The 26,036-nt window shown below is 44.2% G+C and overlaps 1 protein-coding gene and 1 long non-coding RNA gene across 4 annotated transcripts in view; one reads left to right on the plus strand and one right to left on the minus strand.

The window, feature by feature from the left end:
- Positions 1-2,935: 2,935 nt before the first annotated feature.
- Positions 2,936-6,081, minus strand: LOC132020068 (uncharacterized). The gene is made up of 2 exons (XR_009404915.1): positions 5,995-6,081; positions 2,936-4,207 (listed from the first exon to the last, which is right to left on the minus strand). It is a non-coding gene; the product is annotated as an uncharacterized LOC132020068 (long non-coding RNA).
- MPP7 (MAGUK p55 scaffold protein 7) overlaps positions 5,948-26,036 on the plus strand; it is a 286,825-nt gene continuing 266,736 nt past the window's right edge. For 2 of the 3 annotated variants that reach the window (XM_059404112.1, XM_059404111.1), the window contains exon 1: positions 5,949-6,181. The gene's annotated coding sequence lies outside the window, so the exon portion shown is untranslated. Of the gene's footprint in view, positions 6,182-26,036 lie in introns of all 3 variants that reach the window. The other variant, XM_059404113.1, reaches the window with a different exon arrangement.

Consider the following 26,036-nt stretch of genomic DNA (forward strand, 5'->3'; position numbering starts at 1 on the left):
GTCTGGGCTGAAAGGCAAACTTGGAGTCCTAGATCGGGGATTAAGGTGGTGTGCTGCGTCTCCCAATCCTTTACCTGAAAGTCTGCACCTCAGCTGAAAATCAAGGCTGCTTCTTTGTGTCAAAGTGACCCACAGGCTCCCATCACCCAGGCACGTGGCAGTAGGGGTGGGGGGAGTTGGGGTGGAGGAGTTCATTCTCCCTGATACTCAACTAAGTTTCCAGCAGTCTGTGACTTTAGAGAACACGTTTTCTTAGCCGTGTGTCCTTGGTGTTAATGAACAAAAGCAGTTTTTCCCGGTTCGCATGAGTCGGACAAGACGTAAAAGTCAAGTTTTTACTGAGGCCCCAAGAGACAGCAGATGTCAACTTCTCAAGTCGCCCGAGCAGGAAGCAAATCTCAGAGGAAATATCTTAGCTCCTTGCTGACTCCTAAAAGTCCCTCACTCAAAATAGGATCATTAAAGGGCAACGGAAGTGGAGTTTGGGAAGGCTCTAGGAGGAAGTTTTCTTCAAAGAAAGCAAGGCCGAGTTCCACCAAACCTCTGGTCCAAGGTCTTCCTCCTTAATTTGGTTGGGGAGGGGCAGCAGGGGGCCTCCAGGGCCACTTGATCGGTGTTCTCTGGTTCTGAGAGTATCTGACTTTGGGCTACGGTATCTAAGAGTGAGAGGCTGAAGGTACCAGAGAGAGAGAGAGGAGATTGAGTGAGTGAGCAGGGAAGGAGGAGAGAGAATCCTCAAGATCCACGTTCTCTGAGAGTCGGGTGTGTTTGAGTATCAAGGGGAGCGGAGGATGTGCGAAGGTTTCTTGAGGACCCGAAGAGAGCCATTGGGCGAGAGCGAGCTGTGCTGCAGACATATAAATCCTGTCCCAGAGGATTTATTCCTGGAGAGGTGATCTATAGGTGAATTTGTAGGAAGTTCCCCAAGGGAGGAGGTAGCAGCCGGAGCAAACTGCATAGACCAGAACAGGAGAGGCAGAGTGAGATGCTCTGGTCAAGATGGTTAGGAAGCACCCAAGAGGGCCGCTGGGTGGCTCAGCGGTTAAGCGTCTGCCTTTGGCTCAGGTCATGATCGCAATGTGCTGGGATCCAGCCCCGCATCAGGCTCTTGGCTTAGGGGGAGTCTGCTTCTCCCTCTGCCTCTGCCTCTCCCCTGCTCATGCTCTCTCTCCATGTTATCTCTCTATCTCAAATAAATAAGACCCTTAAAAAAATTGTTTAAAAAAAGAGAAAAGAAAGCACCCAAGAGAGCAAGTGCTTGGTTAGGTCATTGGCCGGGTCCAGAGCAGTTTCCTTGCAGCAGGGACACTTGAGCGTGAGTTCGGCCTCCTTTATCCCTATGTTATAAATTTGGAGGGGGTTCCTTTCCCCTTTCCTGGAGGACCCAGTCCGCCTGCGTGGGACCCCAGCTGGGGGACTGCAGGGAAGCCCTATCTCTGAATGAAGCTTGTGGTTGAGCAAAGTGGATTGGTATTCACAGTACAGTTTCTGAGTTCAAACCGTATTTTATGGGGGCACCTGGGTGGCTCAGTGGGTTAAAGCCTCTGCCTTCGGCTCAGGTCGTGATCCCAGGGTCCTGGGATGGAGCCCCACATTGAGCTCTCTGCTCAGCAGGGAGCCTGCTCCCCCACCCACTGCCCGCCTCTCTGATCTCTCTGAGAGAGATCTTCATAAAGATCTTAAAAAATAAAATCTTAAAATAAATAAATAAATAAATAAATAAAATCTTAAATAAATAAAATCTTAAAAAAAAAAAAAAAAGAACTTCAAACCGTATTTTATGGCTTGACTGATCAAAGGATTTTTTATTACCTAAAAGCCATCAGAAAAGTTATGGGACATTTTCATCTGAATAGGTATGGGAGGGACAGTGGTAGGTGGAGGTTTGCTTTCTATTTCTGCCAACCCGCTTGCTCTGTGTGCGGCTCTCACAGAGAGTCACCAACTTGGCCAGTACTTCTGCTCTTTGAAGAAATCTGTGTCAACAGGTATACGTCACACAGGGAAATTGGGAATTAGAAGACTTATATGGGAACAGCAGCTTGAAACTGGAAGAGACGAGGGGACTTGGTGTCTGGAAGCCAACCGAAATAAAGAGATGCCAAGAGAGCTGGCAGTCACCGTTGAAGACATCGGCCTTGGCCATTAGGTCTCCATGTTGGTGTGAAAGGCCAGGCAAAGACTGTCACTGAACAGAAAATGGAGCCCCGCTGCCTGACTACAGAAAACGTGGTGGGGCAGGATGCGAGCCTCTCTGGCAATCTGTCCAGAGCCTGTTCTCTGGGAAATCTCTGCCTGTAAACAGAGATGAGCCCCAGCAGCCAGGTTGTCGGCCTCCACCCTCCCCACTCCTATCACCTCCCTCATCATGGGGGGGGGGGGGGGGGGGGGGGGGGGGGGATAGACCTGGGGTGGGGGTGGGGGGAGAGGCCAGGCCAGGCCACTCTTACTCTCTCCTTAGAATTTGGGACCGGGCTAAGGTGGTTAATTTAGTCAGGAATGGGGGGGCACTGGGGTGGCTATATTTTCACTCTTGGACTTAGGAGCCAGGAAAGCTGTTTTCCAGGGAAGAACAGGAGAGTAGAGAGAGGCAGGTTTGGAGATGGAGGAAACTGTAGCCGAGTTCTTGTCTCTCAGGTCCCAGCTCCTGGCCCTCTTGGGGACTGACTTCTTTCTGCCCTTGGATTCTCGAAGTTACTCCTCTGTCTTTAGAACTGATTTTTGAGGGTCGCCTGGGTGGCTCAGTCAGTTAAGCATCTGCCTTTGGCTCAGGTCATGATCTTGGGGTCCTGGGATCCAACCCCACGTCAGGCTCCCTACCCAGGGGAGAGCCTGCTTCTCCCTCTCCCATTCCCCTTGCTTGTGTTTTCTCTTTCTCTCTCTCTCTCCCTCTGTCAAATAAATAAATAAAATCTTAAAAAAAAAACAACAACCCTGATTTTTGAATTCTATTATTAGGACACAGAGATTACTTTTCAGTGGCTTTAAAGCATGGTGCCATATATTTCAACAGTTACATTTTTATTTACTTTGTAATTTATTTAGTTGCCACATCTTGTGATTCACCCGCCACTGCCAGCTGCCACCAAGACACTTCGCAGTTCCCCTGAGTGTCCCCCGGCCCTCCACAGTGGGGCTGGCTCGCTCTTCCTATAGGCATCTGCGGATGGTGTGAGTTCAACCTGTAAGGAGAAAGCCGTGCCCAGAAGCAGGGGGAGAGGCGGGAACTAGTAGAACAGAGCTCTAACTCCAAGGGCTTCAGCTCTGTCCTAATTCTGGACGAATAGGATTAATACTGTTAACTCATTACAGTCCCATAAGGAATGTCATAGTTCAAAGGGGGCTGTGCACTCTGCTTAATGACTGTTGTTTAAGAGACAAAGGTGAGGATGATGTGAAATGATCAGTGTGTTGCTTCTACGTTGCTCGACTCTGATGCTTTCAGAATGCTGTTTCTCACTGGATTTTTGTTTCCACATTCTGGGCTCATCCATGCTAGGCAAGCTTCTGATGTGGGGAAAGTTGATTTTTTTTTTTTTTCCAAGGCTTTGCCTTAGATTTCCTTCTACCCGACTATGGTCCCAGGTTCCTCCGTTTGTTGCTCCCTGGATCTAGAACCTGTAGCCTTTCAGTGGGGTGACTCCTACCGATTTGGTGACTACTCACTTCCTTCAGGATGATTTCCTTGGCCCCTTCTGGATTGTGTTCCCTTTAGCACCTCGATTTCCCCATCCTCTGTGAGGTAACAGTTTGTAGATCCAACTGGGTCCGTGTCATTCTCATTATTAGACCTCCACATCTAGTGGAACCCTTGAAACTAGCTGGTTTCCTAGATCTATGCCTGATAGACTGGCTTGGTGGATGAAGGCCCACTTCTTTGGTGACTCTGAAAAAGGTCTTCTCTGTTCCTACGACATCACTTTTCTTCCTCCTTTAGGGCCTTCGCTCTTCCTGTTGCTAGGAATGCCGCTGCCCTCGAGTGTGCATAGCTACCATTTTTTGATTTAAGTGGCACCCCAGAGTAGTTCTCTTTCCCTTTCCAAATTCAAGTAGTGCTTCCATCCCTTTGGTCACTCTTTTTTTATTCTCTGCCTTTATTCTTTTCTGTAAATGTGTTCGTTTGCTGGTTCATCTTTTATGGATAAATAGCTTCCAGTCTGCCTTATTCAGGACAATGCTTAGTAGAGTGCCTAGTTCATTGAAGGACCTAGAATATGATGATTAATGTTATTATACATTTGTTGCATAAATGAATACAAGAATAACTTTTGATATAAATCACTCAATCCTAAAGAAAGAATGTTAGTGGTGGAATTTTAGGCACGATTGGGAAAAAATGTGGAGTGTTTTCTTTCCAATTTGTTCATAGTGGACAGTGTTAAGTTCTTATTTTTTTTTCTTACATATTTAAGCATAATTAGATCTTAAAACTAAGTTACTTGCTCAGAGTATGCTGTGACACCTATTTTCAGACTATCATTTAGGATTCCATTTATTATAAAGGTTCTATTAAAAATGTGTTAGATAGGGACGCCTGGGTGGCTCAGTCTATAAAGCCACTGCCTTCAGCTCAGGTCATGGTCCCAGAGTCCTGGGACAGAGCCACACATCGGGCTCCTTGCTCAGTGGGGAACCTGCTTCTCTCTCTGCCTCTGCCTGCCACTCTGCCTGCTTGTGCTCTCCCGCACTCTCTCTCTGACAAATAAATAAATAAATAAATAAAATCTTTAAAAAAAAGTGTTAGATAATGAGGTCACTGTCCTTCAAAGAGTTTTACCTTATTCTCAGGAAAAAAGAGACAAAAGAGGATTTGCGCTATTCTTTGTATTGAGTTTCTTGTCCTTTTCAAGTTCATGTTTACCTTAATATTCTTTTCCTTCTTTAGGTATGATTTTTTGTCAATTCCCATTTTTTCCCCCACTCCTATATAATTTATGGAGTTGTTGGAGGAAGGGCTTTATTTCCAAAGTCTATTTCAAAACCTCAGGGGAATGGCAGGAAGAGCAAACAGAATAGTAAGGCAGCCAGAGAGTTAAAGGAGTGTGGTCCCCAGGTGAGTTACACTTCACTCCCTTCTAAACTGGCTAGGAGAACACGGGGTTTGCTTTGTGGTCTGAGAGCTCAGCTTACTTAACCATGGGTCATTGATCATTATCTCCTGCTCCCTCAACTTTCAATTTCCAAAGTCTAAGTTACATCTTGGAATTTTGTCACATCCTCTTCTTATAATTCCCTGCATTCGTTGAGTTTTCCAATTTGTACCCTCTGAATTTCTTTCCATATACTACCTTTTTTGGTTTTGGCTTTTGTTAATGCTTTATTTTGTTCTTCGGATTCTAAATTCTTCCTGTCCGGGAGTTTTCCTATAAATCTATTACCGCGTGGTGCACTCTAAGTAATGCATGCCCCATATGGAACACAGGTAAAACGAAAAGAAAGTTACGCATAATTTTGCCAAGACTGAAAACACTTTATGCCTTTTCTTTGCACAGGACAATTTCCCTCTGAATTTTATGCAGCATTTAAAAAATACCCAGGAGACCTCCCTAAAGCCAAGCGATATTAAAGATTAGCTGTTATTCATCAAGTTCATCCGGGAATGAAAGAATCACTCGCATCTGGCAAGGAAACCCGACTATCCCAGGTTTTGCGCTTCAGAGAGGTTTCAGGTCCATAAAGCTGCCCATTCTGCAGCCACCTGGGAACGAGCGTGTGGGGCGGAGCTTCCGTTGATTGAAGGCCGAGGGAGAGGAGCTACAGAGTTCTCACCAATCAGAGTTCCGCTTTGTTTTCTCTTACCGGCCAATGAGGAAGCTCTGCCGGCGAGGCTCCCTTCAAGTCCGGGACGCCTACCCCTGTCGCAGCCTATCAGCACACGCCTTTTACGAAGCGTCCGCGGAGCTCCCGCCTCGTGGGCGGTGCGGCCCTGCCCCTCCCCGCCCCTTCAGCCGTGACCCCGCCCCGCCGAGGGAGGGGGCCAAGTCGGTTACTTACTGGGCAGGAGGTGGGGGCCGGGCTCCCGCTGGGCTCGTGTGTTCTGCGCCCGCCGAGGCGGTGCCGAGCCCGCTGGCTCCTGATTGTCCTTTGCGGCGGCTGCGGTCTCTGTCTCTTTGCCTCCCGACGTGGGGCTGCAGGGACCAGAGCGGTCGCGCCTCCCGCGGGCCACGGCTGCCCAGAGCAGGTAATGGGGTGCCGTAGCTGCAGCCCCTGTCGGAGCACCGGTGCGGCGCGGGCGGTGGGGTCTGCCCCCCCGACTGCACCCGCAGGCGGCTGCCGGGCCGAGCCGGGCCGCGTCACCCGGAGCCTCCCGCCCGCTTCAAGGCGCCTCCGCCCGGGAGCCCGCGGCGGCGGCGGCGGCGGCGGCGGCGGCGGCGGCGACACCTTGCGGGGAGGTGGGGGCGGGGCCGGGCGGGGGACCCCGAGGGGGAAGGGCGGGGGCAGCTGCCGGCGGGACCCCCTGGGGACTCGGAGTGAGGCGGCTGGGCCCAATGGAGGGCGCTAGGACGTGCAGGTGGAGGAAAACTGCGGAGTTGAGTCAGAGTCAGGCTCGCGAGGGAAAGGGACCTACTGATTAGTGAGGATAAGCTGAGTGGCTTTTTTTTTTTTTTTTTTTTTAAGCCAGAAAGGTGTCTTGGGTATTATTAATTACATATTTTCTGGAGGCAGGCGCATTGCAGTACCATTTACACATTAACACTGTTGACCTGTTATTTATTATTTTTTAAGTTAAGAGTAGTCTTTAACGTGAACTTGTTTGGGGACTTTCCTTAAGTGACAAGTAGACCCAGCAGTGTGACTCACCTTTGTCTGGGCTGAAGTGGGGAAGGTGAGATAGCAGTGGGGTGGGGGGGGAGGAATGTTGATGAGGAATGCCTGCGCAGGTTTGAAAGGGTTGTGGGGGTGGAACCTTGTCTCTGTCACTCTGACAAGGGTGGGAGTAGAATTGTGATTTTTTTTTTCTTCTAATTTTTTTTTTTTTAAACATTAGCATTCAAATAAAAAAAAGAAAAAAGAAAAGCTTCTCTAAAAACAATTTCTGGGTTTTAGGTTTCGGGAATGCACCTGCTTGGTACTCAGGAGGTAATCCTTTGTAGACAAGCCAGGCAATTAATTCCTGATTTGCACCTTGAATTATTACTACTTTCTCTTTGACTAGCTTAATAACCTTTGTTTTCATTCACGATTTGTTAACAAGTGAAATGGTGAAGGTCACTGGGTTTGGGGCGGTAATGGCACAGTGAGAACTCTTGGAGCAGTGTTCTCCCCTTCTAGGTGCACTCCAGTTCTAACCAGTACAGGTTTTCCCTGCTCTCTGAAAATAGAGCATTCCTATGAAATTTTTTCTAAACTGGAGTACTGCAAAGCAAAAAAACAACAAAACAAAAAAACCCCACTATTACTGTGTATGGGAAATTTTTTTTAGTGTTCCAGCCACCCCCCCCCCCAGGCTTTCCCGATACCTTAGGATAAACATTTTGCTAATGAATGCATAAAATAAGTCAGGATACAGCACAGATGCTCAGACAGAGGTCAGAGCTGCCAGGGCTCGCTGCTGAGACGCTGAGTTGAGTTCTCAGGGAAGGAGCTTGGCTCTGCCACTCCTGCTGTTCAGGTGTGTGCTGCCTCTCCAGCTGATGCAGAACAAACACCTCTGTGTGTTTCTCCCAGTTAGTGAAACCAGATACTAAGGTCTGTCGTAAAAGCAAAGTAGTGTAATGTGAACTGGTGAAAAACGGGGGATGCCTCTATTTCCATTTAGGTCTTTTAATTGAGACTCTCGTAGGCTGTCAGTTTTTTAATCCTATTGGGAGGCAGGTAGGACATAATCATGCCTACTCTACAAATCCATAAAGTGAAAGCCCTAGAGGTGAAGAGAGTTCTGCTCCAGGTCACCTGACTCCTACTTTATTCTGTACCCGAAATGGATTTAATCCAGGATCTACTAAGGTTCCCACCATCAAGTAAGCGTCTGTATACCAGTTCGATCACGTGGTACAAGAATCACAGATGGAGATGGTGTTTTCTAAGTAAAGAAATAGTGTCTCTTAGGTTTTTGTTTTTGTTTTTTTTTTCCTCCTCGAGGTTGCTGACATAGTTTTGAATCACACCAGAAAGGTAATTTTTCACACAGGGAAAACAAAACAAACAAATTCCTAGTGGTGCTATGTGAAAATCTCTGTTTTAAATTTTGGGAGGTTTTCCAAATTAGAGAACCCAAGCTTCTCTTTGTTTGCATCTGTAGCTTTGCAGTGGATTTCAGTGCTGTTTTCTGAGTTGAACTGAAATTACTACACATAAGGCAAATAAAAATGAAGCATGATGTATTCTGGTCATGGCTTAGGACCTTTTGGGAAAGGTAAAGTATAAATTTAGTAGAAAAGCTGAAAATGTAAAAATCATTTATTCCTCAGAACAGTGCAAGCAAGGGAGTTTGGGGGTTAATGCAGAGCAGGCTTAGATGGCCAGTTGGGAGGAACCTCTTCGAATGGTGTCAGGGCTTGGGGAATTCTGGAGAACTGCTAGGTTATGTTAAACTTATTAGTCATCAGGAATATGGAAATGTCTTATGAATTACTGAATGGAACTGTTCTAATCATGAAGTCGTTTTCATGACAAATGCGTCTGTTGCCTATAACATGTCCATTTTGACATAACTTATTCTTGTAGGATATAAGGCATCACTTATACAACCCCTGTCTATCTCTGTTTTGATTTGTTTGGATTTATTTTTGCATTAATGTCTTCATTTGATTAACGCCCAAGGATTTCCATTAAGAAAGCCTTATCAGCCTATTAGTTTGTACAGGAAATGAGTCCTCTCTTATGAACACAGCTCTCTTGCAGCGTGGGAAACTGGAAAGAGATTTAGGCTGTTTTTACTGTATTTGTAATTCTTACCTAGGGTTTCTGTCCTTTAAAAAAAATTAATTACAATGTTACCCAACTTCCACTAGGTGGTGCACTGGGTGCTACTTAAAGGAGAGTTCAATCAGATTTTTTTCCTTAATTATAAGTATTTCATTGACAAAGATACAAGTGTACTGTAACTGCTTCTCTTGTAATTACAATTCAGACAGAATTGCAATGGTCAGTTTCATTAAGTGAGGTTATTTGGAAGGAAAGGACAGCTTAACTTAAAGGACACAGTAATTTTAAAGAAATAACTTCTAAAAAGCTGATTCTCCGTGTGATCAGGAACCCACAGCAGAATGTGGATCTTTGGTCCTTATTTATGCACAATTGAACTTTTTTTTTTTTAATGGTAGTGTTTTATTTAAATCTTTCATGAGCTATGAACTATTTGAGCATAGTTTTTTGTTTTTTGTTTTTTTTTTAAAGATTTTATTTATTTGACAGACAGAGGTCACAAGCAGGCAGAGAGACAGGCAGAGAGAGAGGTGGAAGCAGGCTCCCTGCTCATGGGGGACTTGATTCCAGGATGCTGGGATCATGAGCCGAAGGCAAAGGCTTTAACCCACTGAGCCACCCAGGCACCCTTGAGCATAGTTTCATGTTTTGCTTTTTGATGGTTACAGATTCCTCAAAAGAAGTGGTAGAATAACGTGGGTACATATAACAAGATGACTCAAATCTTGAATATGAGTGAATACTTAAGTTACAAAAAAATTTTTTTTTCAGTCATGTAGCAGTTCATTTTTTCTTTCTTGAAAGCTCACATAATCTCTTTAGGAGAACATTATTAACAGCTTACCTTAAAGGAGCGGGGCACATTCTCCCTCTGATTGTAGGGCTAATAGGCTTGTTTGTTACATTAATTGCTGTTACTGTTACAGAAGGGGGATGAGAAGTCCTAGCTGTTCCAGAACCATGGGTGGTTCCAAGAGTGTGTTGGGGGGGTGGGTTTGATGGTATTTGGAAGAGGGAAAATAAATAGGTGCTATTCCTTTTGGAAGGGTGGCTCCTGTCGGTGTTGCCAGTTCTTAGGTGAGCTTGGGCGCGGAAAGGTGGATGGTTTTAAGAAGCCAGGCCGAGGGCGCCTGGGTGGCTCAGAGGGTTAAAGCCTCTGCCTTTGGCTCAGGTCATGATTCCAGGGTCCTGGGATCGAGCCCCACATCGGGCTCTCTGCTCAGCGGGAAGCCTGCTTCCTCCTCTCTCTCTCTCTCTGCCTGCCTCTCTGCCTACTTGTGATCTCTGTCTGTCAAATAAAAAAAATAAAAAAAACCAAAAACATAAAGATGCATGCCATATGCTGTATCTTTAAAAAAAAAAAAAAAAAGCCAGGCCGATTAAAAACTGCGTGAGTGTGGGCTTCTCAGAGCTGTTTGCACCTTTGACCACTTGAATCAAGTTAGTATGCAATTTAGGTCCGATTTCTAGCTATCCCATGGTACAGACTTGGGCAAGTTAACTCTTCAATCTTCAAATTTATGTTTTTAATCTTTAAAATAAGTACTATCCTGAACTTTATGAAATTAATAATTTGAATATACAAGTGAATAGCTTAAAAGAGTTATTTGACATACAGTAGGTTCTCAAATTGTGGTAGGTGCTTGAATCTGTACATACTTCTGATACTCTTGTCTTCCAGTACCTGAAAAAAAAGTTGAATAGAAATGGACAGGGGCGCCTGGGTGACTCAGCTGGCTAAGTGCCTTTAGCTAAGGTCATGATCCCAGAATCCCAGGATAGAGCCTCTACTGGTCTGGTTTCCTGCTCAGTAGGGAGTCTGCTTCACCCTCTGCCCCTCACCGCACTCATGCTGTCTCATGCTTTCTCTCTCTCTCTTCTCCAAATAAATAAAATCTTAAAAAAAAAAAACCATATATATATATGTGGCTTCTTCATATATATATATGAACCATATATATATATATACATATATATATATATATATCTCAAATTTAAGTACACATAGAGCTGTATTACTCAAACTGAAGACTTGAGTTGGGGTAGGAAAGAAGGTGCCTGGTCTCGATATTGCTTTGAATAGAGAAAAGTCAGGCAGGATGCTGTAGAGGAGTCTAGGTAAGGGGTTGGGAAGGTGTGAGCCGTTTTTGCATTAGTGTCTCTATGCACTAGCATATCTGATTAGCTTGACTCATGATAAAAGGGTATTTGGAAGATGGTGCCTATATATGTTTACTTAAAGCAGTTTGAGTCTTGAGAAACAAATATTTTGAAAGTTGTAACTTTTTTTTTTTGGCAGTTGAAGTTTGTTGGAGGGGTGTTGTAAAAATCTAGAGTTGAGCCAGAGATAAAAAGGCTTACAGAGCTATGGACTCAGATTTGTCAAGCTTCAGCTGCTGCTCCTCAAAACATTTTTGTCCTTTTCCTAATATGGCTTCTGATTCAACTTCTGAAGATTCTGTTTGGACCTCTGTGCTCTTTCATGTTTGGAATTTAAAATCCAGTTCCTAGTAAAGTCCCTAGGAGTGGGGGCCTTTATTTACATTTCATATTTTAGATGGTTGAATCATTGGACATTTTGTCAGGTTGGGGGAGGAGTTGCTGGGTCTTGAGAAAGTGAGTGAATATAATTTTGATTTTTTAGCCATTTTTTTTTTTTTTAAGATTTTATTTATTTATTTGACAGAGAGAGATTACAAGTAGGCAGAGAGGCAGGCAGAGATAGAGAGGAGGAAGCAGGCTCCCTGCTGAGCAGAGAGCCCGATGCGGGACTCGATCCCAGGACCCTGAGATCATGACCTGAGCCGAAGGCAGCGGCTTAACCCACTGAGCCACCCAGGCGCCCGATTTTTTAGCCATTTAACATAGAATCAAACATTTATGTTGTGAAATTTCCAAAATGGTGATCATTTCCCTTTAACATACATATATCCAGTGTGAAAACCCGTGGTTCTTGAACCTTTGTGTGCCTCCAGCTCACCAGGAGGGCTTGTTAAAACATAGGCAGCTGTTTTCCACTCTTAGTTTCTGATTTAGTGGGTCTGGGGGTGGCCCCTTTGAGCATGCCTTTCTGTTAAGTTACAATGGTGATGCTGCTGGCCCAGGGACCACACTCAGAAAATCACGGAAAAGATGCCAGGGGGAATATAAGTATTGGGAATGGTTAAGAAAACAGGCTTTGAAGTTTGGAAGATCTGGATTTGAAGCCCTGCTCTGTCCCCACTTCAGGCACGTTCTTACCTCTGTTCTTCTCTAAAGTAGAAATACAGTATCATGTTGTGTAGAGTACTTAAGTAAACTCAGATGTGTGTAAAAGCTCATAGAACAGTGCCTGCTAGGTGACGAACATGCAATAAACGTTGTCTTTTAATCCTAAAAAATCAAGTCTGGAATCTTATAAGGTTGAGCTATGCTCCTAAAGGCTAGAAACTTTTAATTAAAAAAATTTTTTAAAAAAAGATCTTATTTGACAGAGACACAGCAAGAGAGGGAACACAAGCAGGGGGAGTGGGAGAGGGAGAGCAGGCTTCCCGCCAAGCAGGGGGCCCGATGCAGGACTCGATCCCGGGACTCTGGGATCATGACCTGAGCTGAAGGCAGATGCTTAATAACTGAGCCACCCAGCGGCCCCTAATTTTTCAAAAAAAAAATTTTTTTTTTAAGATTTTATTTATTTATTTGACAGACAGAGATCACAAGTAGGCAGAGAGGCAGGCACAGAGAGGGGGAAGCAGGCTCCTTGCTGGGCAGAGAGCCCCATGTGGGGCTCTATCCCAGGACCCTGAGATTATACCTGAGCTGAAGGCAGAGGCTTTAACCCACTGAGCCACCCAGGCTCCCCTAGAACGGGGAATTTTCAGGGCTGTTCCTGGGAGTTCAGTTACAGGAAGTACCTGAAAGTCATCTTTAGAAAATAATCTCACTTTTCCTGTGGTGACTGAAGACCCTGAATGAAGTTTCTGGAGATTCTTACCCCACCTTTGGCCGCGTGCCTGGTTAATTTTCCTTCTGCGGGTCTCTAAGAGCCCGCCTTTTGGCTGGCACCCATTCCCGTTACTTCCATTGTCACCACCTTCCGAAGTTACTTGTTTACTTTATACGGTTTCCTTTACTAGATTGCAAACTCTGTGAGGGCAGGGCCCGAATACAGCACCTGGTGGGCAGGGATTTCGCACAGGCTGGTTCCAGGAAGGACCAGGTGTGGTGGGGACTCCCTCCCCAGGTCAGGTGTGTAGGCTTGAGCTCATGCTCCCTTTGTGGCCCGTGGTCCTGATGCTGTGGTCCATGTAAGCCTCTCGGTTAATTTCACTTGCTCTTCCTCCTTCATCTCCCCGTTCCATTCTTGTTCTTCCCCTCCCCCCGCCCCCCATCCGACCCTTTCTGGGGCTTGTACATCATTAATTTTGCCAGGTTATTCTCTGGAATGGCTGTGCTGATATACACTGTTGCCAGCTGTCGTTTGCCACATTCTTGCCAGCACTTGATATTTTCTGACCTTATAATTTTTTCCAATCTGATGCAACAGATGGAGCGAACTGGGCACAACGTGATATATTACTGTTCTGATTTGCAGTTCTCTAATTACTGATGCGGGCGCGTATCCTGTCAGATGCTTATTAGCTGTGTGGAATCCCCTTTTGTGAATTGCCATTTATTTATTCTTTGCCTCTTTTTCTATTAAATTTTTGTATCCCTTTCCTCCCCTAATTTACAGGATTTTTTTTTTTTTGTATCTTCTGGGTGATAATTTGTTGGATTTTATGTGGCACAAATGTCTTTAGGTTTCTTTTTTTTCCCCCTACCACTTATTGGGTTTCTCCTTTGAAATCTTTTATTGAACAGAATAATTTTGTTATAATTAGATCCATTTTTCACTATCTAGGTTTTGTTTAGGACATATTTTGCATTCTTGGTTAACAAAGGTATGTTTTTACAGTCTGTCTCTTCCTGTTCTACTTCCACACTGGTTTTTATTTTCACTTTTATTGCTACAACCTATTTATAGTGATTGGTATGTAGAAGTATGAGGCCCATCTTTATTTTTTTCAGATGTTTAACCTGGTGGTTTTCATTCCTTGCTTTACATTAGAATTTACAAAGTAACTTTTAGAAACCCATGCCTCAGTTTACCCCCTATCAACTGAATCATATTCTGGAGGGAGTGGAGATGCAGCAGTTGTATTTTTTAGAACCACTTCTGGTGATCTAGAACCATGGTTAAACCATACATTAAGAAACAAGTTCAACTGAATCAATTTTAAAGATCTTACTGGCTTTATTTGTTGATTCATGAATTGGGCAGTCACCAGCAGACAGAAAGGAGATCTGGGAAGGAGTGATACGGCATGAAAGACTTTTGCATGCAAAAGGAAGTGGGATTGGGAAGTTTTAGTAGCAAAGAAGTGGACTGGCTGTGGCAAGGTCACTTTCCTTCAGAGGACAGGAGTCAGGCAGGTTACCTCATTCCTGTAGATCAGGTAAGTTCCTAAGGAACTGGTTTATGATTCCATTTCTGAGAGAGCTGAAATGGTCTCTCGTGATGTGGGGTTTAGCATAAGTAACTCTATGTTGGGCTTGTTGTCTTTTTTTTTTTTTTTATTCGACGGAGTGCACACATGCGCACAAGCAGGGGTAGTGGGAGAGGGAGAAGCCGGCTCCCCGGTGAGCAGGAAGTAGCCCTAGGCTAGATCCGAGGACCCTGGGTTCATGACCTGAGCTGAAGGCAGATGCTTATCAGAATGAGCCACTTAGGTGCCCATTTTCTTGTTTTTAACACCTGTGTTAAAGATAGTTGTTTTTTCAGTAGAGTTTAAACATATTTTCTCCATTGTCTTATGTCTTCTTCGTTAGATTAATTCCTAGGTACTTCAGTTTTTGTTTCTGTTGTGAGTGACATTTTTTCCCCTTTTCCCCCCTTTTTTCCCTTTGTTGATAGGTATGTCTGTTGATATAAATCTATCAGTTAATCTGTCTATACTTAATATACTTTGGGGGCAGTCTTATTAAATTCTCAGATTTTGGTAAGATAACCGTCATGGATGGTATGTAGAGCTCTAAACTCTGAATAGTTATAGTTGTGTTTAGGGAAGTTGTTACGTTTATTCTAAATATACTTTTTTTTATATTGAGGTTTTTAAATTACATATTTGAATTTTTTAAATCAGGCTTTTCCAAAGTAAGTGATGGGTAGTGACTCAACTTAGTTGAAAGCCATCACATGTTTGTATACTGTGTGAACTTTTTAAAAAGATTTTTATTTATTTGGTGGGGAGAGAGCATGGGCGCAGAGTGCACGTTTGCACATGTCCACACGAGTGGGAGAAGGGGCAGAGGGAGAGGGAGAAGCAGACTCCCCTTCTGAATGCAAAGCTCAGACACAGGGCTTGATCCCAGGACCCCAAGATCATGACCTGAGCCGAAGTCAGACACTTCACCAATGGAGCCACCCAGACTGTGAAATTTTTGAAAATTGAAGTCTCATAGATACCTAGAAAAATGCGTGTACTGGGATATGCAGACATCTTAGGTGTGCAGCTCACAGAATTATCCCAAACCAAAAACACTTGTTAAGCAGCATTCAGACTGAAGAGACGAAACATTAGTAGGACCCCAGAAGTCTCCCTGCTGCTCTTCTCTATGACCTTGACTTGTAAGAGTGTGGTGATTAGTGGTCATGGTCTGTCAGTTGGCTCCTGCTGGACTCCTGACTTGAGGTGTTTTGTTCATCAGGGAAATCAGAGGCTCAGGTCGTGTCTGAAAGTTCATTTGAACATCAGAGCCTTGACCGAGGCTGTAATCTTTGGAGCTACAGTGTTCAAACATGTGATTGCAGTCCTTCATACTCTGAAAAATTAAGGATCTTTTTTTATGTGGGTGATATTTAACAATATTTGCTGTATTAGAAATTCAAACACGAGGGGCGCCTGGGTGGCTCAGTGGGTTAAGGCCTCTGCCTTCGGCTCAGGTCATGATCCCAGAGTCCTGGGATTGAGCCCCATGTCGGGCTCTCTGCTCAGCAGGGAGCCGCCTGTCTCTCTGTTATCTCTGACAAACAAACAAATAAATAAATAAATAAAATCTTAAAAAAAATTAAATTCAAACACGAAATTTGAGAGTATTAACTCACTGAAAATAATCCCATTACATGTAAACATAAAAACACTTTATGAAAAATATCAAAGTAAGTGAAAAGAGAGGCATTATTTTATGTTTTTGTAACTGTTTTTCTAAAGTGAAATATAATTGACTTACTGTGTTAGTTTCAGGTGTACAAGATAGTCATTTGACAGTTCTCTCCATTATGTAATACCGGGGTAAGTGTAGTAACCATCTGTCACTGTATTGTTATTACGTTGTTATTGACTGATTTCCCTGTGCTGTACTTTTCATCGCTTATTTATTTTGTGACTGGAATTTTGTACCTCTTCATCCCCTTCACCTGTTTCACCCATCACCTCCCTCCCCCGTCCCCCACAGCTAGGTTTGTTCTTTGTCCATTTTGTTCATTTGTTTTGCTTTTTGTATTTTCCCATGTAAGTATTTGTCTTTCTCTCCAATTTCACTTAGCACAATACCCTCTAGGTTCATCCGTGTTGTGAATGACAATTTTTTTTTCTTTTTTTTTTTTACTGCTGAGTAAAAAAGATTCCATTCTACATGTATGCCATTCTCTCATCTATTGATGGACATTAGGCTGCTTCTTGGCTATTGTAAAAAATGCTGCAGTCAAAATAGAGGTGCATATGTCCTTTTGAATTAGTGTTTTCATTTGCTTTGGGTGGATACCCACAAATGGATTACTGGATCGTATGGTATTATTTTATTTTTAATTTTTTGAGGAACCTCCATACTCTTTCCCACAGTGGCTGTATGAGTTTGCATTCCCCCCAACAGTGCGCAAGGGTTTTCTTTTCTCCACATCTTTATCAACACGTGTTACCTCTTTTCTTTTTGATACTAGCCCTTCTGACTGGTGAGATAGTATCTCCTCATGGTTTTGATGAGCATTTCCCTGATGATTAAAGGTGTCGAGCATCTTTTCATGTGTCCATTGGCCATCTGTATGTCTTCTTCGGAAAAATGTCTGATTGGGTCCTCCGCCCATTTTTAAGTCCGTTAAGTAGGTTTTTTTTGGTGTCGTGTGAGTTCTTTATATATTTTAGATAGGAACTCATCAGATATATTCTTTGCATATATCTTCTCCCATTCAGTAAGTTGTCTTTGCATTTCATCGACGGTTTCCTTCACTGCGCAGCAGCTTTTTATTTTGATGGAGTCCCAATAGTTTGGTATCGCTTTTGTTTCCCTTGCCCGAGGACACATATCTAGAAAAATGTTGCTAAAGCTGATGTCTAAGAGATTACTGCCCATGTTTTCTTCTAGGAGTTTTATAGTTTCAGGTCTTACCTTTAAAGATTTTATTTATTTATTTGACAGAGAGAGAGATCACAAGTAGGCAGAGAGGCAGGCAGAGAGAGAGAGGAGGAGGCAGGCTCCCCGCTGAGTAGAGAGCCCAATGCGGGGCTCGATCCCAGGACCCTGAGATCATGACTTTAACCCACTGAGCCACCCAGGCGCCCTTCATTCTATTCTTTTGATCTAAGCGTCTGTTTCTGTGTCAGTACTATACTGTTGTGATTACTGTAGCTTTGTAGGATAGTTTAACTCTGTGATCATGATACCTCCAGCTTTGTTCTCCTTTCTCAAGATTGTTTTGGTTATTTGGGGTCTTTCATGGTTCCATACAAATTTTAGGAATATTTGTCTTCTGTGAAGAATACTTTTGGAATTGTAATAGAGATTGTACTGAATTTGTAGATTGCTTTGGGTAGTATGGGCATTTTAACAATAGTCTTCCAGTTCGTGAGCGTGGGGTATCTTTCCATTTGTGTCCTGTTCAGTTTCTTTCATCAGTGTCTTGTCATTTTCTGAGTACAGATCTTTTACCTCTTTGGTTACATTTATTCCTACATATTTTGTTCTTTTTGATTGTAGCTCTACTTGTCTGCTAAGACAGCTGGATTTTTCTGTTTCTGTGTTCAGTCTGTTGTGATTTGCTGTTTGGTTGGGATATAGGAAGGAAGTTTAATCTTGTACAGACCTGTAGTTGGAAGAGAGGAGTGTTTTAATGATCTTTTTAGGTAATCATGGATATTCTCTTTGATACCACACCAAAACTTTGTAAGTAACAATTCCTTAAAAATACAATTGCACACTGGAATCTTAACCCGTGTTAAACTTTTCTCATTCTAGGCATTTAATTGTAGTGGCTTATTTTGTACTTTGAATCTTTATATACGTTTTGGACAATATTGGTTCATGGAATTTAAATCTCCCAAATGTTGGCACCTTTTGTGATATCGTTAGAAAAGGTCACATTTGTTAAAATCACCCATGATCCCTTCAGAAAGATGATTATTGAAAATGCTGTCATGTTCCTGGTGGCAGATGTAATTTTTTGAAAAACCCAATTTTTGCTTGAATTTTCTTATGGTCAACACATAGGTTGGGTGTTTTCCTGGAAGCAAGAGGTTCACTTTATTCAGTTAAAAAAAAAAAAAAAAAAAGTTCTGCCAAATAAATGCTCAGCCTTCAGTACTCCATTTGCCTTTCGGGTGTTATTTCCTATCAGAATGATACTCCAGGGGAAAAAAGGCTTCTCGCTCAGCTTGCGAATCGTACAGATGGCGCTCCTCCTTTCCTATCAGACAACCATTCTCCTTCAGTGTATGGCATACCTTCTTCCCTAGACTTCCTATTTTGTCACAGACATTAAGAACTGTATCCAAGAATTGCGATTTCAGTATCCTCATTAATTTTCACCGTTCCCTCAAGGACACTCTTCTGTGAAGCTGGCCTTTTTTTCCCCACTTGAGTTTATACTGGGGAGGGCAGCCTGGTTGGGACCATTGACTTTTTTTTCCCTTGCCAAGATGCCAGCAGTTTTAGACAGCCTTGCTTTTATATCCTCAGCACAAATGTCAGTGCAGCGAACATCACAAGTAACCTCTCAGCATGATTTTAATTATTTTTTTTTTAAGATTTTATTTATTTGACAGGTACAGTGAGAGAGGAACACAAGCAGAGGGAGTGGGAGGGAGGAAGCCAGTCTCCTGCTGAGCAGAGAGCCCCATGTGGGGTTCGATTCCAGGACCCTGGGATCATGACCTGAGCCAAGGGCAGCTGCTTAATGACTGAGCCACCCAGGCGCCTCTTCACCATTATTACAAAAATAATTTTGACCTCATGGGTGGACCGAAAGCTTGTTGAGGACCCCCAGGGTTTAAGGATCACTTGAGAACCGCTGGCTCTTTGTATCTCTTGCCAGTGCAATTGAAGACCAAGTTCTTTTTTTTTTTTTTTAAAGACTTTATTTATTTGACAGAGTTTACAAGTAGGCAGAGGGGCAGGCAGAGAGAGAGGAAGGGAAGCAGGCTCGCCGCCGAGCAGACAGCCTGATGCAGGGCTCCATCCCAGGACCCAGGGACCATGACCTGAGCCGAAGACAGAGGCTTTAACCCACTGAACCACCCAGGTTTCCCGAGGACCAGGTTCTTAACATTGATCTCTCTCCTCTGAGGCTGCTCAGCCAGATCCAACTTTTCTGTCGCTTACTTATTCCGAAAGCCATCTTCTTAGAACCAGGGACCTGCTACTTCTTGGCTCAGCCGTGCTGTATTTTTCCAAGTGAGGAAAAGTTTGGTAACCCTAGGAAAGAAAATATTTCTGAGATCAGCATCTTCAGACCTGCATGAAGCTGTTAGTTTTGCTGCCTTATCACGATAAATATGTCTATAAACATGTGGTTTACTTTCCACATCTTTTAAGATGAAGATAATCACAAAGAGAAGTTGAAGACCTGTCCTGGACATTTATCAAGAAATATTTGTTTGGTAATGTCATCGTTAGGAAGGATGATAACAAGTGGTAACCTGTTGTAATGCTTTTAATCTTTTAATTTAATTTTAACTTGTTAATGGTTTAACTTGCTCTTCTCTTCTTTTATTTCCTATAAATAGTAATCAGATTTTGGTTTGATTCAGTTTTCTTTCTTTCTTTCTTTCTTTTTTTTTTTTTTTTTTTTTGGCAAAATTGCTTCCTGGGTGGTAAGGTGTACTTCCAGCTGGAGTCAGGCAGTGTTGATTGTCTTTCCTTCTGTGGTGATCCTGGTCATTGAGAATCATTACCTAGATCTCTTGTTTTATTAGTTGTTAGTGAAATGGTGATATTTTAGATCTGTTTTCCTTCTTTATTTAATAGGGTATTTTTATAAAGAGGAAATTTCCCTCATCAGTTATTAGAGATATAATTGTATAGAAAAGGCAGGTTAAATTTTTTGTTTTGTTCTGTTTTTAAAGATTTTATGAATTTATTTGACAGTGAGTGAGCACACAAGGGAGGGGAGCAGCAGAGGGAGAGGGAGAAGCAGACTCCCGGCTGAGCAGAGAGCCCAGTGCGGGACTGGATTCTGGGACCCTGGGATCATGGCCTGAGCTGAAGGCAGACTCCTAACCCACTGAGCCACCCAGGTGTCCTGTTTTTTGTTTTGTTTTGTTTTTGTTTTAAATCAGTTTCAACATTGTGAGTTTGTCCATGAGATTATAAAGTAAGTCTGTTGAGGATGAGTAGATTAAATTGGTCTCAGTCATTTCTCTTTGAAACACCAACTAAAATTGCATTCATTTTTAGAAATAAGTAAATCCAAAGGAAACCATTAAGAAGCCCTTTTATTATATCCTGAAAGTAACTTAATTCATTTGAAATAAAAAAAATGTGGTAGACACTTACTGATGCTATTAAGAGAAATTTTTAAAAATTAAAATGCTGTTCGTCTTGGGGCGCCTGGGTGGCTCATTTGGTTAAGCGTCTGGAACTCCTGATTTTGGCCCACGTCATGATCTCAGGGACATGAAATTGAGCCCCACGTGGGGCTGCGCTCAACGGGGCGTCGGCTTGAGATTCTCTCACTCTCTTTGCCCTCTCCCTGCTGAACTTCCCCTTTCTCTCTTAAATCTTTTTAAAAAATTAAGATTTTTCTTGCTTCTGGGGCGCCTGGGTGGCTCAGTGGGTTAGGCCGCTGCCTTTGGCTCGGGTCATGATCTCAGGGTCCTGGGATCGAGCCCCACATCGGGCTCTCTGCTCAGCAGGGAGCCTGCTTCCTTCTCTCTCTCTCTCTGCCTGCCTCTCTGCCTGCTTGTGATCTCTGTCTGTCAAATAAATAAATAAAATCATAAAAAAAAAAAAGAAGTCTACATTTCTTTAAAAAAAAAAAAGATTTTTCTTGCTTCTGAGAATGTATTCATTGCATACAGTTACCCTTTAACCAATCCTCTGTTGTATTCTGAGCGCGCATCTGAAAGTGTATGAAGCGTCCTCGGCCTCCCCGGGTTCACCGTAGAATAGAGGAGGTGAGAAGTTGACCTTCCCTAGCTAAATTTTTTCCTGGCATTTTGTGGGTTGAATGATAAACAGAAGTTGTGTTTATTACAATACTTCCTCTTTAAAATGTATAATGTCGAGAAATGGATGATGGAAAATGAAGTTTTCTTGAGATAAAGGACAGTGCTAGGCGAAACTGGTTATGGGAAGGGTGAGTCAGAGGGAGCTGCAGCATCTGCTGCTGTTCTGGCGAGAACCCGGGAGGCAGTGGCCTTTCGTCGTGAACTGCAGACTCCCGCCGCGGTGGGGACGTCAAACAGGTCCTTCTGCTTCAGGCCAGACCTGTTCTAAGCCGCTCCTCCCTTCCTGAATTCCTTCTCGTAATTTGAGTGATTGCCGGATACGCAGTACTGCACACGCACAGATTATATACACCTGGTGTTCGTTTGTGGCCCCTCCTGGGACCTTCTTCACGGCCTGCTGAGCAGCAGTAGGGTTGTTCGCAAATTCCAGCTTTTCGGGGGCTCCGGGGCGTACTTCGGGGTGGTATCCTGGTTGACGTGGTTCCTTAGCCACGACCTCCCGACTCCTCCCTTAACTGCTGGCTTCTGCTCAGTTAGCCCAGTTTAGTAAAGTGACCTTGACCCGACTTCTTTTTTTTTTTTTTTTTTAAAGATATTATTTATCTATTTGACAGAGATCACAAGTAGGCAGAGAGAGAGAGAGAGAGAAGGGGAAGCTGGCTCCCTTCTGAGCAGAGAGCCCGATGCGGGGCTCGATCCCAGGACCCTGGGATCATGACCCAAGCCTAAGGCAGAGGCTTTAACCCACTGAGCCACCCAGGCGCCCCTTGACTCGACTTCTGTTCTAGGTGTTTCTAATCTCCAGCGGGGTCCAGAACTGGGTGATTGGATTTCCTCTGGTTTTTACACAGGGAACCTAAAACATCCCCCTGGGGAGACTGTGACTGGGATGGGGACAGGCCACCTCTCTCTCTCAGTCGTTTTTCACCTGATCCTAGCTGCCATTGACGGTAGCTGCCTTTGCCAACGGGTGATCCTTGGCTCTTTCGCGGCGCAGTGCTGAGCGGGGCTCCCTGACGGCCTGTCTTAACCGCAGCCCTTGGAGAATTGTCTTTTTTCCTCCTACAAATGGGGAAAACTGAGTCCTGCCATTCAGTACTTTGCCGGAGTCCCACGATCAGGGGGTGGTGAAGCCGGGGTTTAAACTCCAGCTTGCTGTTCTGTGCACTGGACCGTGCGTGTGAGCAGATCCTTGGATTCGAATTCTTTCTGGAATTTGTCTCCCGCATCTTCAGTCTCTCTGGCTCCTTCTTTTCACCTGAACAAGCACGAGTCTCACCTGCTTTGGCCGGTGTGCTAGAAATGCGTCTGCCGAGGCACACCCTGGGTGACCGGCTCGCCCAGAAGTCTGAGGGAGAGTCCCCCATGGTGAGCATGAAGTTGTTCTGAGGTTTTATGTTTGATCCGCTCGATGAAGTACCACTTTCCATTGTTCAAAGAGGATGCTCCAGAAAGACGGGTCCTTTTTATGCGCCCCCTGAACCTCCATAATAAGTACCTCAGGCTGAAAAACAAGGCTATTGGCAATGATGCGCCATGTTGGTATGGTGGTGGGGGGGTCAGGTGGGAAGGTCCGATGGGCAATGAGGAGGGGCTGGAAGGAGGGGTGGGCCGAGGCACAGGGGTCAGTATTCTAGAGGCTTTGGGTGGTGTGATGGAACGGATTTGATGATTGGATATTGGGAAGCTCTGTTCTTCTCCTCAGTCTGGTTTTGTGTTGGTTTCTGCCACCAGCTTTTATTTTTATTTTTAATTTTTAATTTTATTTTTTATAAACATATAATGTATTTTTATCCCCAGGGGTACAGGTCTGTGAATCGCCAGGTTTACACACTTCACAGCACTCACCATAGCACATACCCTCCCCAATGTCCATAACCCCCCCACCCCCAGCAACCCTCAGTTTGTTTTGTGAGATTAAGAGTCACTTATGGTTTGTCTCCCTCCCAATCCCATCTTGTTTCATTTGTTTCTTTTTTGCTCCTGTCCCTTAACTGCGGGAGTGTCTTTAATCCTTGACGCATTTATTCCTGCCCCTTACCCTGGGTGTTGCAGCTCTGCCCATCGTCTGGGTTTCAGCTATCCTTTCTGCATGAGTGACTTCAAGCTGCTGGGGCCTCGGCGAGCTCTGGTTCAGTGGATCCACCGGAGCCCTAATTTGCTGCAGCAAGTTTGCATTTGCTCATTGATGTCTCCTCGATGTTGGAATGTCATAAGAGTTAGTGTGTTTGATTTCAGCTGCTCTTTTCTCTAAAACTCTAGCACTGGGGCACCTGGGCGGCCCAGTCCCTGAAGTGTCAGACTCTTGGTTTCAGCTCAGGTCATGATGCCATGGCGATCTCATGGTCGTGAGTTCGGGCCCCGCATCAGGCCCCATGTTCAGTACAGCACCTGCTTGAGTTTTTGTCTCTCTCCCTCTGTCCTTCCTTACCCATGCTCGGGCGCTCTTTCTCTAAAATAAGTAAATCTTTAAAGAAAAAAATGACATTTTTAGGTGGTATACAGATTGGTTGGAGTAGAACATTTCCTTATCCATTGTAGATTAGACTCAAATCCCTGTTGAATTAGCCAAGGGTTTAGAACTCACTGGAAGGTGGGCTGTCACAGTGGCCAGAACAGACATAGTGTAGCGTGGTATTCTTTCCTTTGGCCCGTTGATTCCCAGTGAGGCATGCAGCCTGTGATAATGGCAGAGATTACATCATGGTTCCACTAGTAACTATAATGTCTGATTAGCCCCAGGGGTACAGGTCTGTGAATCGTCAGGCTTACACACTTCACCAGCACTCACCATAGCACATACCCTCCCCAATGTCCATAACCCTGCCACCCCAGCCCTACCCCTCTTACCCTGGCGACCCTTAGTTTGTTTTGTGAGATTAAGAGTCTCTTATGGTTTGTCTCCTCCCAATCCTGTCTTGTTTCATTTTTTTCCTTCCCTACCGTACCCCAAACTCCCGACTCTGTCTCTCAAATTCATATCAGGAAGTTCATATGATAATTGTCTTTCTCCAATTGACTTATTTTGCTAAGCATAATACCTTCTAGTTCCATCCACGTCATCGCAAATGGCAAGATTTCATTTCTTTTGATGGCTGCATAGTATTCTACTGTATGTATGTATGTGTGTGTGTGTGTGTGTGTGTGTGTATATATATATCACAACTTTTTTTTTTTTTTAAAGATTTTATTTATTTGACAGAGAGAGGTCACAAGTAGGGAGACAGAGAGGGGAAGCAGGCTTCCTGCTGAGCAGAGAACCTGATGCTGGCCTCGATCCCAGGAGCCTGAGATCATGACCTGAATTGAAGGCAGAGGCTTACTTAACCCACTGAGCCACCCAGGTGCCCTATACCACATCTTCGTTACCCATTCATTCTGTTGATGGACATCTAGGTTCTTTCCATCGTTTGGCTATTGTCGACATTGCTGCTATAAACATTTGGGTTGTGTACCTCCTTTTAAGGGAATGCTAATAAACATTAGGTTTATTAGCGTTAGTAGGTTCTTGTTTTTCAGCAGACAGCGTCCTTTTTTTTTTCTTTTTTTCTTTTTTTTAAGATTTTATTTATTGGAGAGAGAGTGTGCACACTTGAGTGCGGGGAGAGGCAGAGTGTGAAGCAGGCTCTCCACTGAGCAGGGAGCCTGATGCGGGGCTCCATCCCCGGACTCTGGGATCATGACCTGAGCCAAAGGCAGATGCTTAAGCTACTGAGCCACCCAGGCGCCCCAAGTGTCTTGCTTTTGACTCTTGGGCTGTGCCACCCTAAGTCGAAATCGGTCCGTGGGACCTTCACAGCCTATTATATTCAGGCCCCATGTGTGGTTATTTTTCTTTACTCATTTTAACCTACCTTCTACTCTGGCGGGACATAAGGATGTGTTCAGAGACCTACAGGTTTGCTCTGGGATTGACATCCAGATTGCTTCACAGGCACATGTCCATTTGTCTCTGATGGTCCTGGTTTGACCCTGTCATCCGAGGTTGCCTGTTACCTCCACACGGCCTCTGTTGTCACACCCTCCTCTTGGTGGCCCTTAGCCTGCCTTTGGATGTCTAGATTCTAAGAAATTCCATTGTTCTATTGCTGTTAATAATCTAGAGCCAGGAGTACTAGAAATGGCCTCCTTTAGGCACATTCGCGGTTAGATAGAATTTTCCTCCCTGATGTGTAACTGGCAACATTACTCTTAAAACCAGCATGTGTAGGGTGGGTGCCCAGGAATGGGACCTTTTTATTTTATTTTTTGCCCTCTTACTTTAAAGGGTCTGGTGGTTGCTGAACTGGATCTTTTGTTGGTTTAAAAAAAAAAGAAAAAAAATTGGGCTACGGGCTGTATGAGCCTGTGTTGCCCTGGTTGTCTTTAGATCTCCATGGGCCCAGAGCCGCTGGGGGCAGGCCTGCCTCTTGCTTTAGGTACAGCGTGGGAGCCCAGCTCTGCCAACGGGTTTGGCCTGTGCAGGTCGCCTCGTCCCACTTGGCATATTCTGCTCTCCTGGGCTCACAACAGTAATGATAATTCTAAGGGATTATTGAGCTACAGGGGAGACTTGAGTTTTCTTGGACTTGATGGCGGGCACATTTTTAAGACTAAGAAATTGAGAGGACAAAGAATCAATAGCGGTGCCTTTGAGGGTAGGGGTTCTGCCCTTGCTCTTAAATGCCGAGGCCTGGTGGTAGGATGGTTGTTGAGTGAATGTGTGGA

This window comes from Mustela nigripes, chromosome 6 (genome assembly GCF_022355385.1).
Source record: "Mustela nigripes isolate SB6536 chromosome 6, MUSNIG.SB6536, whole genome shotgun sequence".
In the NCBI taxonomy this organism is placed as follows: Eukaryota; Metazoa; Chordata; class Mammalia; order Carnivora; family Mustelidae; genus Mustela; species Mustela nigripes.